Raw genomic sequence first — 18,366 nt, 5'->3', positions numbered from 1 at the left:
ATTAGATGATGCAGGAAAAGAACCTTAACACAGAGCATATAGAAAGTACTCCAAAATGGTAACCATTCCCAAATAACTTGCTTAATGTCACCCAACTAGTAACTCTGACTGGAACCTTCCCAAAACATGTCTGATAACTTCTCCCTAAACCTCAGGCTAGGAGCCTTAGTCCACAAAATACAAGAGATAGAATTTTAACTACACTCTGGAACCTCCACTTTGTCATGTATTAGCTATAAAATTATAGAGTTTATTAAAGATGCACTAAATGTAATTCACCTAGCCTTAAGTTATTTTGACCTATTTCCCCCGGGGTGGGGGGTGGGAGTGGGGGGGGGGGGACGCTTAGGAAGTCCTCTCTACTGTTCCTCTTACTTTTAAATCCTTTCATCAGATAGTTTGATCCAACACATGAGTCCTGAGATTTGTGGGGAGGGTTTGTCTCTAATTGTGGGGTTTTCATCCTAATAGTGAAAGATAAAACCAGCATTTTTACTTATGCATTCACTCATCTGTTCATTCAACAAACATGTATTGGCTGCCAATTATACTTCAAACATTGGGCCATGGTGGCTGTGAGGATAAGACCAAGACACTGATCTCAAAGAGTTACTTGCCTGTGGAGGGAGAGAGAGCTATGTACAATTTGATTTATGTTATTGACCTCTTTTAAGTGAATTCGTTCTATTATTACCTGCTCAGAGGGATCAAGCTCTCATTTTGTAGCATTTAACTTTACAGGTATTTTGGGTTTCTTCTGCATGTAATTCACCTGTGGCTCAAAAAGATTAATTAAGAGCAGTGTACATTCTGACTGTATTTGGATCTAGATGTTCAAGAGAGAATTTCATGTTCATCTATTACATTTGTTTTATTGACTAGAACAGAATATCAAGACAACACATTGTTAAGTCTAGCTATGTCTGCAAGGAAAAAATTTTAATTTTTGTTATAAATTTTGATAATTTAGAAGTAGGCGGTTGGTTCCTTGAAATGGGACTGCAGTATCATTTCTAACTAGATCTTCAGAAGTTCTTCAGAAATGTGAATTTCTGGGTAAGATCATAAACAAAAAGAACTCTAAGTTTTTTTTAACATTATATAAAACACTCTATGCTAAGATATTCTAGGGTTTACCTTTAACCATCCAAGTATCTTATAAGGATTCATCACATCATGTCAGGTTATTATTTTATTTCAAAAGACTGCACTCCCAGAACAATAGGAATGATGGGGGGTGATGTCATGAAATGGAAAGAGCACTCTACTAAGGGGTGGTTGGGGGGACAGGTCATCAAGAGTCCTAGGCTTATTCCTGGTCCAGCCAGCTGAGTGACTTTAGCAAGAGGTGTAACCTCCCTGGGTCTGTTTCCACACCTGTAAAATGCAGCAGTTAAACCAGATGACCTCTAAGTCCATTTCTACAAATCAATGAATGTAGAAGCTTGTTGCTCATTTTAATAAGGCTGTATTAACATTCAAAGGTCTTGCTGAAGCTCAGCTGGTGGTGCTCCCTTCTAGCCACTTTGCCCAGCACATGTTTTGATCAGGGCAGCAAAGGAAAACAGGGTGGCCTTGCCCTGTAGCTCTTGGCTCAGAGCTTTGGGAGGTATTGATGACTCAGCATGTGGCTCTCTCCCTGGAGGACCAGGGCTGCAGGTGCTCAGGTGAGCCTTGTTATGAGGGAGCTGCCAGCACTTTGGGGCGAGGCAGGAACTTGAAATGTGGACCATTTAAAACCACTCAGATTCCAAGACACTTTACTCAAGCTTAGGAGTGTCAACCGCCATCCTTTCATCAACTGCCACCTTGGATAATTGTGCTCCTCAAATTATCCTTGCATTACAGTGTTGCATGGCATCCACACTTCCTATTCCGTGGTGTTGTGTAGAGTTTGCTTGTTGTCTTCCAACTAAGGCTTTTATTGGTTGAGGGGTTAGGGATAAGAGTGAATGTGGATATTCTTCCTAGACCCACTGGGTCTGCTCTTTCAGGTCACTAAAGAGAAAAGAGAGAAAGAGCAAAGAAAACAAGCAATCCAACACCTTTCCCAATTTGAGGGCAAGTGAAACTACCTACCTCAAAAGCACTGGTATTGATACCAGAGTCACTCTAGGTAGGTAGGGGTCTTGGAAATCCTGGAAAACATTCATAAAGATTAATATAACACTTATTTGTATGGAAAACTTTTGTTTTTAGGGGGTGATAAGTTGTGAAACTACAAAGCTGTATAATCTTTAAGCTATGAGATGTCGACATAATTGTTTTGAGATCAACCAATCAGACCACATTTCATCCTACCAGATTATAATGAGTGTTCATTAAGCATCATGATAACAACGCCCTCCTTGTTTGCTAACAAAGGGGCATTCTCTTCATGTATCACTGGTGACAGCTGATGTGGCACAATTAAAGTCATCCACTCATTCCCTCTTTTTCCTAATTTACTCCAAAGCAGTCATATGGTCAAAGAACATTTTTTTCTCCTCTTTATTGTTTTCTTCTCTTCTTTCTCCTTTATTATCTTCCTCTGGGCTGAATGAGATTTCTTCACTGAGGAAATGTCTCCTTATTGACCAGTTTGGGTGATGCCTAACTTTTCCAGGTCACTGGGACACCGTTTGGTGAACTGGAGTCAACACTGACCAAGTGGAATTCCAATAGCTAGAGACATCTGCCTGCCTCCCAAGATGACCAATATTTTCAGAGGAGTTGTTTACTCACCTTGCAGAGTTAGCCAATGGAGTTATCTCCCTTAAGTGTGCATGAAAACTTGGAAAACTATTCTACTTTTGGAACATATTCTAAATATCTGCCTTTATTGTCACCTATTTTATTTTATTTCTGTTTCTGTTGACTGACTGATTCTCTGTGATTTTAGGCAAGTCATTTAACATTTGAATTAGCATTTACTTTTTTCTAAAGGATCATGGGCACAATTGAGGATCTTTAATTCATTTATTCAATATTTATGAAACCCAAATGATGCTGCATTTTGTGTTGCTAGAGTCACAGGACAGCACAATATCTGCTGTTCTCTAGACATTTACAACCTAATTGAAAAGACCGATATTTATACATCTATAAATACATGATGATACATGATGATGCCCAAAAGACAATGTTATCTGTACAAGGATATTCACTGCAGCATTGTTTGTTATAACATCACGTTGGAAACCATCTAAATGTCTATTAATGAAAGTCTGGTTAAACACATTATGATGATTTATACAATGGAAATACTATGCAGCTATTTAAAAGAATGGGGTGGCTATACATGTGCTAACATGGAAGAATTCCAAAGAATAGCTTTAAGGGAAAAAAGCAAGTGTGGGTAATAGTGTGAACTATGCTCCTGTTTATGAAAAGAAAAAAAATAGATGTATGCAAAGTCTTACATATATATTGAATGTCTTTGAACAGATACACAAGAACCTAGAAAAGGTGAATGTCTGTAAGGAAGAGATGGACAGCTAAATAATGGGGAAGAAGGACGACTTACTTTGCCTTTAATATTCTCTAGTCTCCTTGGAATTTTGCACCAGGTACATATATCACAAATTTTTAAATAAAAAAGCAATATTTAAAATGTGCCTTAATCCTCTGATTAGCTCTCCACAGTGAGTGCTGGTAAACATTAAATGAGAGAAAAACAGAATTTTTTCATAGAGGTCTGACACATGGAGTGAATGCTCTGCAAGAGGTTTTGAAATAGAACTTCCACTGGAAATTCTACTGTCTTGTACCTTTCAAGACAGTTCCAATCTGATGCTTCTGACACATGGAGCATATAACCTCATTGGGCTTTGGGTTTTAGGTCACTATTTCAACATGATTATTCAAAAGGATGTGAGACAGCATTGAGGGAGGGAATGTGGGGAACACAGGAAAGCAAATCAGAAGTACTGTGAGTAGAAGATTCTTCCTTCCCTGAGATCCCTTGCTGACTCTGTCACGCTCATGGGTGTCCTTTGTCATGTGGACACGTGGTTCCTTTCATAAGGTGGGTCATGTTTTCTTGGTTCCAAGTTCTTCCTGGTACATTCCCAGAGGGTATGGCAGTTAATCAGATCTCTGTTACCATGGATGATAGCACTTCGTAGACCAGTAGAATCTTAGACGTAGGAAGGACTCTGGAAATTATCCTCAGTAAACTCATCTTGCAGTCAGGCCATAGGGAAGAGTGACCCGCCCATGGACACATCAGGCATCAGGTGCGAAGCTGGGACTACACCCTCAGTCTTCTAAGTCCAGTGTTCTTTTTATGACATTACATACAGTCACAGTCTCCTTGGATTTTCAGTAGGGGCAATGCTAACGACAGCTATTCCTCCAAAAATGATTGAACACTCTGAGGGCAAAATCACCAAGTTTGGTTCAGTGTTCCCTAAGCCCAGGCTGCTGAGACAGGTTTGGAGATGGGAACAGGGTGTTCCCTGCTCCTGCTGGAGAGAATGTGGGGGATCACACAGACCTCCCAGCGAACAGGTAGGATCGGTAATCTTCAGGATGCCTGACGCCATACCCCACCATAGATCAAGTCCAACCGAGATGTTCCGGCATCACAAATTCCAACCAAAAATGTATCTTCTATCAATTTTTTTTATCAGTGATGGGTTCTAAAATGCCCCCTACAGTCTTAGATCTGGAAACCATACTTTAGGACTAAAGCAGTAAGGAAGATAGACAGCTCCTGCCTCTTTTCCGTAGGTAAAAATAAAATAAAATGAAATAAAATAAAACCTCAGTAATTGTACTAACTTAATTTGGCATATATATATATATATATATATATATATATATATATATATATATGAGCCAAACGACCTCCCAAGTTCAATACCACTTCTCTTTTTTCTGTCTGTGAGTCCCCTGTCTCTGTGGGATCGAGTTAAGTCTCTGGGCATCAGAGCTCACTGGCTCAGGTTGGCAAATGAGGTCATCACTCCTAGACGCTGACCTCTAACCCTGCCGAAGTCCCAACTCTGTCGCTCTGACACCTTTGACTTTCCATTTACTAAAATGAATTTACTTTTTATAATGACTTCAGAAAATGGACTCTGGACTTGGAGTTTACGAGAACAAGAACCAGCTTATCTTTGTCCTGCCATGAATCACTGCCTCTTCCCACCCATTTCCACAGACACCTGAGCTAATTTAGTCTCATCTAATTCCTCCTGCTGTTTTCAGTGGGACTTCCGCCACCTAGGCAGCATGACTCAAAATGGATCATCCTTCTCGTCCAACTGCTTGACGAATTAAGGTATTTGTTTGGAGCTGACTGTTTACAGTGAAAACCACCAACCATCTTGTTTTTTCATGTTTTGATATCCCGGAAACGGAGCAGCAGGGAGAGGGCCTCTCCATTCCCACTGAGGAGAGACTTTTCTGGATTATTGTTTGGCTTTCATTGAAAGCTTTGAAAGTTCTTCAGTCTGTCTGGTGTCCCAGGTCTTGATGGCTAAAAACATGTCAGTACATAAGCTAATCTTTGTTCTTTATTTCCAGCCACAGCTCAGGGGTCCTGCTTGTCTGTCTTTGGAAATGACTCAACTAACAGATGGGGGAGTAAAACGGAGCCACTAAATTAACTATGCCACATCTTCAGGCTTTGTCCTTCCATTGATTGAATCGATGTTTAATTAACAATTCAAAACTGCACTTCCTTGCAGAAGAGTTTGTGTTTCATGAGATCATAAAATTAAAGAAGTCGGCCAAGCTCAGTGTTCAGCAGTCCTTGTCCCTGGCCCAACCCTGATGACTTTCATTTCCAACTCTTTCTCTCTAGACGTCCCTATAGACAAGGTATCCCAGAAGGGACAGCGAGTCCTCACTGCTGCACCTGCCACATTTGGAGTACTTTCCTTCTTGGCCCATCCCCATAACTATTTTCACTATCCTCTCGCTCTACCATTGTTTTTTCTACATTTTTATTTGCCAGATATGAGCAGATCATTGAGCTGCCATCATTATTTACATTATAGTTCTGTTTTAGGTAATGGTCATTTTATGAATAGACACAAATAGTCACCAAGGATCTCCCTGGCTTCTTTCCTTCTCAATTTTCCCTATTCTCTCTCTCTCTCTCTCTCTCTCTCTCTCTCTCTCTCTCTCTCTCTCTCTCTTTTTCTCTTTCTCTTTCTCTCCCCCCGCTTCCCCTGAATCAGAAAGAAGGTGAGGGGAAGGGGGCTATTTTTGTTCTGATCATAAACCAGTCTTCAGTTCTGGCTCATTCTTCTCCCTGCCAAATGCTTTATCAATACCAAGTCATATAACACTCAACAACAGTATGCTCATCCCCGTTTTACCATGGAGGTGGTCTGGCTCTTAATATTGTGCTCCTCTGCCTCTCACCACCTATATGCTGCCAAATCACTTCTTGGCCGATTAATACACACACACACACACACACACACACACACACCACTCTTAAATTAAAAAATAATTTATCTGATATAATTTGGATCCATGAATATTAACACCCTTTAATAAGCTGACATAGAGCTCAAAACATAGCACAGAAATGTTATACCTACTACAACCATATACATTATTTTGATGAAGACTTATCCATTCAGAATACTGGCCTCTGATCCACCAGAAAGGGTTTCATAAAAGTTCAGTCCTAAAACCCAGTACTTGGCTCATTCGTCGAGCCCCTCTTTCAGAGTCATTTCAGTTCTATTTACTCTTCCTTTCTACACAATTCAAAAAAAGGGCCAGGTATCTGCTTTCCAGTCTCCAGAAGACTACAACAAATCAAAAGGCAGAGCCAGAGGAAAAGTTGCTAGAAACCTTCATCTGAGAGTGGATAGAAGAGGTAGCTGGTACCTGGACAAAAGGAAGAAGAGCTTTACAAGGTACATGTATAAGAGCAGTTAGTGAGGAAGTTACAACCTGCCCACAGCTTCCCTGACATTAAGAAACACAGTAACTTGCTCATCATCATGTCACTAAGTCACCAAGACAAGGACAGACCATGATCAACCGTAACAAGATGAAGAGGTTCACAACTTTTTCATGGAATTCCTATAAATAATGGTTAAAGTTGTATTGCCTGAAGGATATCAGTAACACCAAGATAGCAAAAATGACTCATTCCCCAAGATTTCTAGATGGCCAAGTTTTACTTTGTGTATTTACATACAAATTATCCCAGAGATAAGTCACACTGTCACTGGTTTCTGCTAATCATAATTGTATATCATCCAGGGACAAGTTCTCAGATTATGACACACTAATAGCTTCAACTGCATGAATCTCTAGCGCAAGTATGACTATTTTAGGAGACCCTGAATTTCTGCTAGTACAGGTTTCATGACTGATTCTGGCAAGAGCAGGAGCCAGCCCAGGACTGTGGTTATTTTGCATACACCACGACTCTCTTTTTGGAGGACTTGAACTGTGTACAACGATCCCTCCCTTTTTGCATAATGATACTTTACTTCCTGGGTCATAAAAATATTATTTTACTAAAGAGGAAGAAATTGGATTTGTGGCATATTTTTGTGCAATGATTTAACTTAATTTCCCATGTTCAATATGAACCTGTTGGCTATGAGCTGACCAAATGGAATGATATATATCAAAATCAACAGGATCTTTTTATTCACTCCTTCAATCTACACACAGTCAAAAGCCCAACATAATCACCACCCCTAGTTTTTGGTTAAAGAGCATTTTAAAACTTCTTGTTATGGAAATTTTCAAAGATCCACAAAATAGTATAATGAACCTCCATGTACCCATCATTCAGCTTCATCTATTATGAATCTTTCTTGTCCATCTTAAATAGCCCACCTTAGTGTGCCCACGCTAAACTCTTATTGTAATGTTCCAGCAGGCTGATAGTATTCGGGGCTGGCCTCCAGCAGAGCAGAGCAGCTAGGCATCCAACCATAAGGTATGATTGGAAGGATGTTAAAAGCTGTTTACCCCACAGATGATGAATGCCATCATTTGTGATTCATTCTTGGTACTAACTATTTCTCTCTCTCTCTCTCTCTCTCTCTCTCTCTCTCTCTCTCTCTCTCTCTCTTTTTCTCTTTTAAAATGCTCTTCTGCCCAGCCAGCGTGGCTCAGTGGTTGAGTGTTGACCTATGAACCAGGAAGTCATGGTGGTTCGATTCCTGGTCAGGGCACATGCCCAGGTTGCAGGCTTTATCCCCAGTAGAGGGCATTCAGGAGGCAGCAGATCAATGATTCTCTATCATTGATGTTTATCTCTCCCCGCCCCCCCTACCTGCCTCTTTGAAATCAATAAAAATATAATTTAAAAATAAAATTAAAAATGCTCTTCTGATGGGAAATTCATAAAATCTTGTCAGTAGTTTGTATTTATCAGAGTAAGTTGGTTTTTATCAAATGATTGCTTCTAGAACAGAGACTTGGGAGGGAGACCAACATCCCTGTAGCCTGGGGATGGACAGAGGCTGAAACAGGGGGAAGGAATAGAGCAGGGAGGTAAGAGAGACAAATTGCAATGCTGGCCACGTTTAGCCTTAGGAGTATTACCTTTAAGAGGCTGCCTTAGAAAAAAATTATAATTGAAACATTTTTATTACCAATATTCAGGATTTGGGAGTGGTAGAAAGGATAAGGTAAAGAGTCCTTTTTATCATTAAAAAAAATAATAATTTAAATCCATACTTTTTAGTTAAGATGATATTCAAAAGTTTTGAGCTGCCTCTATTTTAAGCAGCTGTGACACCTTAGGGAGAATCATTTTAGTGGTCCTTGTCACATAGTCTGTGAGAAGGGATTAGTTAGTAGGACTCTTTTTGCTGTTGCTGCTTGACAAATATGGTCCCTCTCCACAGGTTTTAGGACATCGGAGCAGCAGGAAGTGAATACTTTTTCAGAACTTCCTAAGAGGAAAGAGACTGAGTACTTGGCTATTATTCTTTGAGGTTCAATATTAGAACATCTCTGATGGATTGGTGTAGGCCTGACTGAGGTTAGCTGGTAAAAAAGGAGCCTAGAATTCTGTCCAGGCCCACCCCACCCTTGGCCATAAAAACTCACCATGTGAGGAGGAGTCTGAATCAGTGACCCAGACTTGGCTCTGTCTCACTAGAGGGAAAGTGGGTCTGGATAGAACCTGTAGCTGACAGTAGCACTCCAGGGGGAATTCTCAAATGGGGGTGAGTTTGCACAAGAGTTCCCTGGGGAGCTTAGGCAGGGTGAAGACTCCTGGGGCTCACCCCAGTCGTGGTTGGAAGATTTGGGGTGAGACACAGGAATCCTCGGATGATTCTAGCCAGAAAGTAGCCTGAGGGCCTTATTTTAGAAACTGCAGCATGGCCCGGTGAGTCCCAATGAAGAAAATGCAAGTTAGGATTTCATAAGATCATGTTCACTTCCATGATCGTGAGACATCTCACAGCAGCGAGCAAGAAACTCACTTGTTCTGGTTCCACAGAAACTCCCCATGAACTTGGGTGATGTAATGCTGTCTCAATGGGCGATGCTGTCACATTGGTTCCTGCTCTGCACACTCCTTGGCTGACACCCCGAGGGCGGGACACCGTGACTTTGATGGGCATCACTCACCACACTCCCCTGGTGATACGCTCACCGTCAGGACACCTTCCTGGGGGTCTGAGCTGCACAAAGGGAAGTCATCATCATTTCTTTTTCAGTGCAGGGAGATATAAAATATTTCTTTAAACATGTTGCTCCTCAATCAAAGTGTACAGAGTGGAATCATCTCTACAGTATGATATCTACAGTGTACTGCCATTGACGGCCTTGCACAAAGCTGGGGGAGGAACACAGCCCACACCCTGACTCTCTCCTCCTGCTCAGCCAGGCCCTTCTGAGGCCTAAACTATTGGGCACAGACATGGAAAACACTGGCTATCCACTTCTGATACTGTGTCACCAATCATCTCTGCTGAGAATTCCCTGAGCATCCCCCAAGCACATCCCCTGGGAAGGAAAAGCCATGACTCTCATCAAGGAGCATCCACACCAGGCAGAGAGCAAGGATGAAGGAAAGCTAGGGTGTTCCTCCAGGCCCCCTGGACTTCTCCTTCCGAGCAGTTTCCCAGAGAACAGTTGTTTGTGTCATTATTTTCCCACTAGAGTCTAGTGACTCTAGTCACTAGACACTAGACAGTAGACTTTAGAAATGGTGGGAAAGAAAGTGACAAAGATTCGGGGGCCAGAGTGCTGAGGGCTTTGAGTCCAACAGCGTTTGGGATTTATCCTGCAACAACAAACTCGCTGAAAGTTTCTGAGGATGAACACGCAGTGGCGGTGAGGCTGGTGGGTGGAGGAAGGAAGGTCTGCAGACGAGTGGCCAGTGGGTGGCTGCTCCGGGAGGAAAGCCCTGACCTGGAACTCCTGCCTGCCTCTCCCCAGGAAGGAGGACTGTGTTGTGAGCGACACTGGGGGGTTGCAGCCACTGTGCATTGGAAGGGGTAATGTACTGGAGCTGTTTGGAGACTCCAAAGAAGGTTGCACACACACACGGACAGCAATGTGTGTATCCACACATGCGTTCCTCTGCACAGCCATCGGGAGTTAAGGAAGCCATCACCTGGCAGGGCCTTCCTGCCCCAGGAACTTTCTCAGGACTTCATGGTACCAGCTAGTCCCTGAAAGAGCTGCTTTTCCAAACACACGCCCCCGTGCCCAGTTAAAGAGTGCACATTTCAGTCCGGTGGCATAGTTGCTCGCTTTGGCTACATCGATGATTATGATGGCTATTATAAATTCTGGGTCTCACAATAGCCACATTAACTAACAAACAGGTGTCTGGGACTGCCACATTGATAGCAATAACATGACCTATCACATGGGTTATTCAGGTAACTAGGAAAAACTTCTTCATTATTGTTTATTTTACTTTCCCCCCTTAGTCCCGCCTTCACTGTGTGGGTGGAAGTCACCACGTGAAGGCTCAGCCTGAAGGCCAAGTGGAGCTATTTCAAACAGCAAATACGCAGTGGCACTGTGGTCCCAGGAGCCCTGGGAAGTGATGCCCAGCCCCTCCCCCGAGACCAGTTCTGTCCAATGGAAATATGAGCAAGCCACACATTGTCACCTCAAGTTCTCTAGTGGCCACATTTAAAAAAAGTGAAACAGGTGAAGTAATTCTAATATTTTATTTAACCTAATATATCCAAAATACGATTTGACCATATGGTCAATATAAAAATGATTAAAACTAGTGGAAATTCTTTTGTTGCTGTTGTTCCAAGTCTTAGAAACCTGGTATATATTGTACACAGACAGCACATTTCTCTTTGAAGCAGCCACTTTGCAAGTGTTAGTGGACAGCGCAGGGCGAGCCCCCTGGGAAGAGGCTGGCGTGCCCCTGGGCTGGGAACACTGCAGGCCAGCCGCACTTTCTGGCACCAACCAGAGGAATTTAGCACAGGGCAGGAAAATAAGGGGAAATGCCCAACACTCGCCCCTCCTGGTGCCAACCGAGCAGAAGAAACTGTCTTTGAGTAGAGAAGAGTCAACAAAGAAAAAAGTGTTGTGGCAGAGGGAGGTGAGAAGAGGGGGAAAGGCCCTTTACGGGCTCAGAGATTCTGAGGCTCTAAGTCATCTAGTGGGACTCTGGGCTGTCAGGGAGGCGGGTGGCAGGCCCAGGCAGAAGGAGGAGAGGAAGAGGAAACAGGCGGGGAGGGATTACCGCTCAGAGGCCTCCTTAGAGGTGATCCTGTCTACCAGGGGCTCACGGAGCTCGCCAAGGGAGGAAGGAGCCAGCCACAGGGATGAAAGGAATGCCCTGAACAATCCCAGGGGTTTCCTTCAACACAAAGGTGCAGGTGAAGCCAGGCAACCAGTGGCCAAAGCACCCAGGGCCCTGGCCCAGCGACCAGGTCCTGAGGGGCGGGAGGGGGGTCCTAGCCTCCCCTCCAGCTTTCATAAATAAAATTCAAAATAGCACACTCTACAACCATCCCAGTGATGTCAGCTGACTCTAGGTGATTAACTGAGACAGGTGTGTAGCAGAGAGCGCTGCCGGATTCTCCCGTCTGTATCACTGAATGAATCAGCTCCGAGACTCTGAGTAATGCAGGGCAGGGCCGCCGGCTCAGGCTGCCGTTTCCTAAAGAGAACTGGGATCTTTCCCAGATGTCCCAGGTTCAGCCAGGGGTGTGCGGGCAGGTACTAGTAAAAGTGCTGCATCACGCACCACAACCACAAGATTTGCTTCCGCCGCTCAGAGGAATTTCCCTGCCAAAGGCCACGAGTGTGAAGTGAGGCTTTAGAATCAGGCCTTAGCAACGAAAGTAGACACAAGACATTGACCTTGGGGACAGAGGCTTTGGGTCAAATGCCAGCCATAAGGTGTCAGGAGGACACACAGTGCTGGCCAGGACTCCTTCAGTCCCCCCAGTACCAGTGGGACCGGCCACGAGCACGTTGGAGAGCTGGTACATGTAGAAGCTTCTGTCCTCAGGCCGGTTTCTATAGAAACCACACATCCCTAGGCTGCTTGAGGGCCCCAGGGAGACTGACTCTGCAACCCTGCAGTGCTGGGGGTTCCACTCGAGGCCACCCGGGCGGTGGTAGCTGTGTACCCACCAGGCCAGATTGCTTAGAGGCCACACATCTGGCAAACAAACAGGAGGGAAATGCGTTCGCCCTGGGCCTGCCCCACCCTCCTCTCTCCCACAGAGGAAGCAGCCCACTCCCAGAGTTCAAAGCCTCCCGACTGCTCCGGAAGCTGGGACAACATGTGCCTGCTTCGTGGGCTCCCTGCTCCAATTCTGAGAGGCTGCATGCGGGGGGCAAGCCCCTCCTGAGCCGTGGAGAGAAATGAAGTCCACACCTGACAGCAGAGAGGCAGCCGGAGGGAGGCTTGCTCCCGGGAGCCCGGCCGGGCCAACAATTATTTCTTATGACATGGTGTACATCATGCTGCTGGTTTCATTTCTGGTTATTACCTTCTATTAAAAAGCATCTTGAGTAAGATGATTATGGGGGCATCTCATTCCCGCCTCAGGAATCTACTCCCAAATTCTTAGTGAACTGTTGTTTTCCCTGGACACAGTATTATTTTTGTCCTTGTTATGGTTGTGATTATGTTAACTGCTAGTTGACAAGTAGCTCTTTTTATTAGCCATGGCTCACAACCCCTTTGCTCTGAGGTAAACAGTATGGGGTGATGCCCATACAGGGCACAGAGAGGTCAATCACCCCTGGGAGGTGTCTCCTGGCAAGGGCTCACCTCCTAGAATAGGGTGCTAGCATTTCGCCAGGGGCCAGGCATGCCAGAGGCATTCCTCACTTCCCCTTCCCCAACCACCTTGCCAGGACCAGTCCTGGGGACTGCGAGCAAATGAAGAAGAACAACGTGCCCAGAGTGGAGTCAGCTCCTGCTCTGGGACCAGCCCTGTTCCCGTGCACTGGGCTGAGGGGTGCATAGGTCCCTGTGCTCTTGGTTTGAGTGACCTGCCGAGTAGGGACAGTGTAGTGGCAGACATGATGGTCTGGACTGACTGCAACCCAAAATGAAGAGTCAGAGCTTAGAAGTACAAATGGGCCTGAGTCTGTACTTGGACTAAACGCTGTGAGCCGTTGCCACGTGGCTCTCCCACCAGCGCTCACTCAACATGCCTGTCAGCATGTATTCTCTTTGTTCCTAACCCCAAACTTAGCATCTGCTGAATTCTGTCAGTGGCATCTCTCAGTCACCCAAGAGGGGAAAAAAAAGTATTTTTAATTACAAAATTACATGCTTATGGCAAAACAAAATGCAGAAGCTTATAAAGTAACAAATAAAAATGTGCTCCCCCAACTGCCACTCTCCATCTTACTCCTCAGAAGTAACAGCGTTAACAGTCTGGTGGTAGCATTCGAGACTTTTTTCTCTGCAACCGTGACCTATTTTCATTTGTCGTGATTATTATCTTTGACCCGACCCTTGCCTTCCTTCTAATCTCCAATTAGTGATCAGCTCCCACTAATTTTTCCTTTATGTTTTTCACATCTGTCCAATATTTCTATCCAAATTCCCATTGCTTATACTTAAAATACCAGTGTTCCACAGTGAAATGAGCAAGGGCTTTAAAACTGAATAACTTACCTTCTTTCTCTATCTGCTCAAAGAAGTTAATAATACCTAGTTTTTTAAAAAAAATTCTTTATTGTTTAAAGTATTACATACAGTATTACATATGTCTCCTTTTCCCCCTATTGACCTCTCCTTGGTCACCCCATCCCCCAGCACATGCCCTTACCCCAACTAGTGTCTGTGTCCATTGGTGATGCTTATATGTATAATACTTAGCTTTTGAGGTTGATGAAAATGAGTAAAGTTGTCAAGTTATTTCATGTATTAACACCATGGTTAGATTAATCTCTTTAAAACACTCCTTCCATTTTGATAGTCTCTTGCTCAAAACCTTTAAAAGGCTCCCCATTGTTTATAGTACAGGAGGCAAATAGTCTTTAACTCACACATCAACTCCAGTTGATTGGTAGTGTCTGCTTGAGAGGTTGCCCCTGGGCCTGGTGGGAGACAGTGTGGGGTTAGATTAGCAATGTCTGCTAAGGGAGCCAGGGCGGCAGTGTCTGCATCCCTGATCTACAGAATCAAGTCACGTATTACTTCATGTCCTCTAGCCCCTACAGGACTCCCTCCGTACAGGTGTCTTTCTCTCCCTCTGGCCCAGTCTCCTGATCTGCCGCACACACCAGGTATTGGCACAGTTGGCTCACTTTCTCACCCCGCGCTCAAATGTTATCTCCCCAGAGAGGCCAAGCACTCCTATCACATTGCCATCTGTTTTCTTCATAGCACGTCATGTCATCTCTGTCTGGTGTGGTCCTTATTTGTTTCCTTGTTTATTGTCTGTCTCCCTCACAGGAATCTGAGCACCTGAAGACAGGGACTTTCTCTTCTTCACCTGTGTGTCCCAAGAGCCTAGACCGCGGCCTGGCACCCACATGGCACAGCACTGTGTGCCATTGAGAGCAGAGGCTTCTTTGATGACTGAATCCTGCCTTCCCAAGCAGACTGGGACTTGAGGCCAAAGATTGGGTCTGATTTTTTGGTATCTGCCATATATAGCCCAGCCTAACATATAGAAGGATTCAGTATTCCCAATAAAACCTGGATTGGTTGATTTCTATGGTCTTCAAGGGGGGGTCTTACTAAGACATTTGGGCCCATGAATTGCATCAGATTCTGTCCTCAAATGCTGTAGGTTCCACCTATGTCCAATCTGCATTATTTTAGGCCACTTGTCTGCACTCCTGTTGGCGATTTCTCTCCAGACCTTCTCCTCAGTAGTTTTCACAAAACCACATGTTGCAGAGTTTCCGGTTTCCCAGAGATACCTAATGATGTGCTAGTTACCTGTGCCCTTTACGTCTTGACTACTGCTTTTCCATTTTCTGTCTTAGCATTATGTGTCAGCACGAAGGAAAGCACAGAGAGGGCTTAGGATGTTAAAATCCATCGTTGGGAGAAATACCATGGCCCTCAGAAAAGCCCTCAGGACAGAAATGATGGGGAAGTTGGAGCACTCGATCTCTTTTGCCAATGTGTCCCTGTGCCTAAATATATTTCCCTTGGTCATTTTCTACTCCTAGGCATGTTGTTTTAATTGAAGTTTGTTTTTTTAAGTTTATTTATGTCTGAGATCACATAACACCAACACTGAAGAACACATTATGAAAGAAAAATGTTTTCACATTCTGCTACCCCCAACAACTGTTTTCTTTTCTCATGCTTCCTTCCAATCTTCCTTCATATGCAGATTCTTTCAAAAAGTAATAATCAGGCTCCTTTGAGAAAGATGAACATTTGACTGCTAAGACCAGTAATAGTACATGTAAGAAAGCACCAAATATTCATAGTTTTTATAATAAGAGGCTTATTTCCCCCCAAATGCCCAGGTTTTAAATTGCTGAGGTATAAAATATTAAGGAAGAAAAGAATGGAAAGGTGTGGTGAAGGACACCCATGGTTTTGCAGGAAGACGTTTTATCTGCGCCATTTGAGACAGGTTCCAAAGGATTGCAAAAGATAAGACACTTCACTGCCCAACTCGCAGAGGCGTGGCTTCCATGGGCTTCGCATGCAGTCAGTCCTCATTATTTGCAGATTCTGTTTTTGCAGATTCATGTACTCGCTACAATTTCTCTGTAATCCCACAGTCAATGCCCATGGCACTTGTGCAGTCGTTTGTGGCCACGCACATGTGCAGAGCAGGGCAAGTGAGAGTCATTCAATGCGCACACCCGCAGCTGAGGCTGAACGAGGCAACGCTCTGCGGCTCTCGCACGGAAAACAAGTGACTGTCGCAGGCTATTTGATTCCATGCGATCTGCCTCTTTGTACTTCTTAGTGATTCCACTGTGTAAATGGCCCCAGGCACACTGCTGAAGTGCTGTCTGGTGCTCCTAAGTGCAAGAAGACTGTGACGGCTCACAGAATGCATACACGTGTTCGGTAAGATTTGTTTGGGCATAAATGACAGTGCTGTTGGCCGTGAGCTCAATGTTAACGAACCAACAATATATATTAAATGAGGTGTCTTGAAACAGAAACACACATAACACAAAGTTATGTGTTGACCCGTTGGTGAAAATGCTGTGACCAGAGGCTCACAGGGACCTACCTCAGTGTTTGCCCCGGGGACCATGGTCCCGTACTTGAGAATTCGGTGCTCCCAGGGACTTTATGGGACATACCAACCACAAATAGCGAGAATTGGCTGTATAAACTGTGCAGGCATGTGCATTTTTTGAGTGGGAGAGGACCATGACTTCTATCACATTTTCAAGGGGCATTGAGAAAGGTTCTATCATTGCTTCAGACCTTCCATTATAAGAAACAGAGTGGAACAGACTACAGATCTCAGGAGAGGGAGGGAACTGGATAAAAGAAGGTGAAGAGGTTAACCAAAAAGCACATGTGCATAATGCATGGACATGGACAACAGTGTGGTGAAGGCCAGGAGAAGGGGAGATGGTTGGGAGCTGGGTGAAGGTGGGCAAAGGGGGACGCATGGGGGACATCTGTAATGGTGTCAACAATTTTAAAAATAAATAAAGAAAAGAAAAATAGGGGGCTTTGCCTTCCTTTCTCCATATCTTGGAGCCCCGAAGGCTTGCTGGGGACAGGACTTCTATAACGACAATTACGTCTGGAAGGCTGTGGGCCAAGGCCATTTTTGCCAGCTATAAGTGGAGTCTCTGGAAGCAGAGGTAACACACAGCTCTTCTTAAAATTGAAGGTGTTTGTGCTCAAGATGAAACTGAATTCTCTTTGGGCAAGAGATGTGCTTATGTGTACAAAGCAAAGAACAACACAGTGACTCCTGGTGGCAAACCAGACAAAACCAGAGTCGCCTGGGGAAGGTAACTCTTGCTCATGGAAACAGTGACAAGGTTCGTGCTAAATTCCAAAGCAACCTTCTTGCTAAGGCCAGTGGACACAGCATCCGTGTAATGCTTACCCCTCATGGATTTAGACTTATTGGAAAGTAAATAAATAACATGGATTTGTTCTCTTGAAGAAAGAAAAACAATGCTGGCCCTCTTGAGAAGCCATGGGAGTGGCACAATGACTGGACAGATCAGCCCCAAGACCACACGGCTGCCATCTTGACCTGTGCTCCTTCCCAGGCCATGAAAAACAAGGGCTTCCCAGGCCAAGCAAAGCCTGCTGTGCTCCACAGACTGGAATTCAGAGGGCACTCAAGCAGCTTGGAGGAACGGTGTGTGTCAGAACCTTAAGGAAACCGAGCACGCCCATCACCCCTTCTGTCTTTGGGAAGAGATATCCTTTCAGTAAAGAAAAGCCGATGTGTAAAACTTAACATGTAATAACAGCTGCTGTTCACAGAATGCTTATTAGGAGCTAGTGTCCTCTCAGGTAACTCTTACAACCACTGCAGGAGGGAGGGAATAACTAGCCCTAATTACCAGATGAGGAAACTGAGACTTGCTCAGGAAACCGGGCTGTGGTGGTGGTGGTGGTGGTGGGGGGGCGGGGGGCGGCGAGGGGGGAGGGGAGGGCTGGGACTGGAGCTTGGATGTGCAGGACTTCAAAGCCCACACTCCTAACCACTAGGTTAGCTTACGCTGCACAGCTGGGTGATGACTGTTTGCCCCCATCCTCGACCCCAGCCCCTAGCCAGGAGGAAGCCCAGTGTGCTCGAGGTGTGATTCACTTTCCCAACATCTGTCCCATCCGCTTCTCAGAAGCCCGTCAGCCACGGTGGAGGGAAGCGTGACGCTGCACTCCAGGGTGGTGAAGTGTAATTCTCAGGCTGTTCTCAGATCATGTTGAGGTGGCCAATTCTAAGACTTTCTAAAAATAGGTGGCAAATTCTAGGAGTTCCTAAAAATAGCATTGGGACTTCTGCTTTGCTGAAGGGATTATTC

The 18,366-nt window shown here is 44.5% G+C and overlaps 1 protein-coding gene and 1 pseudogene across 1 annotated transcript in view; one reads left to right on the top strand and one right to left on the bottom strand.

The window, feature by feature from the left end:
- ATG5 (autophagy related 5) overlaps window positions 1-18,366 on the bottom strand; it is a 187,276-nt gene that overhangs the window by 2,982 nt on the left and 165,928 nt on the right. The gene's annotated exons all lie outside the window — the stretch shown is intronic.
- LOC132236606 (large ribosomal subunit protein eL33-like) lies at window positions 10,793-17,608 on the top strand (annotated as a pseudogene).

The sequence above is a fragment of the Myotis daubentonii genome, chromosome 6, assembly GCF_963259705.1.
Source record: "Myotis daubentonii chromosome 6, mMyoDau2.1, whole genome shotgun sequence".
Classification (NCBI taxonomy): Eukaryota; Metazoa; Chordata; class Mammalia; order Chiroptera; family Vespertilionidae; genus Myotis; species Myotis daubentonii.
Note: the sequence above shows the minus strand (reverse complement) of the source record. Positions and strands in the feature narration are given on the sequence as shown.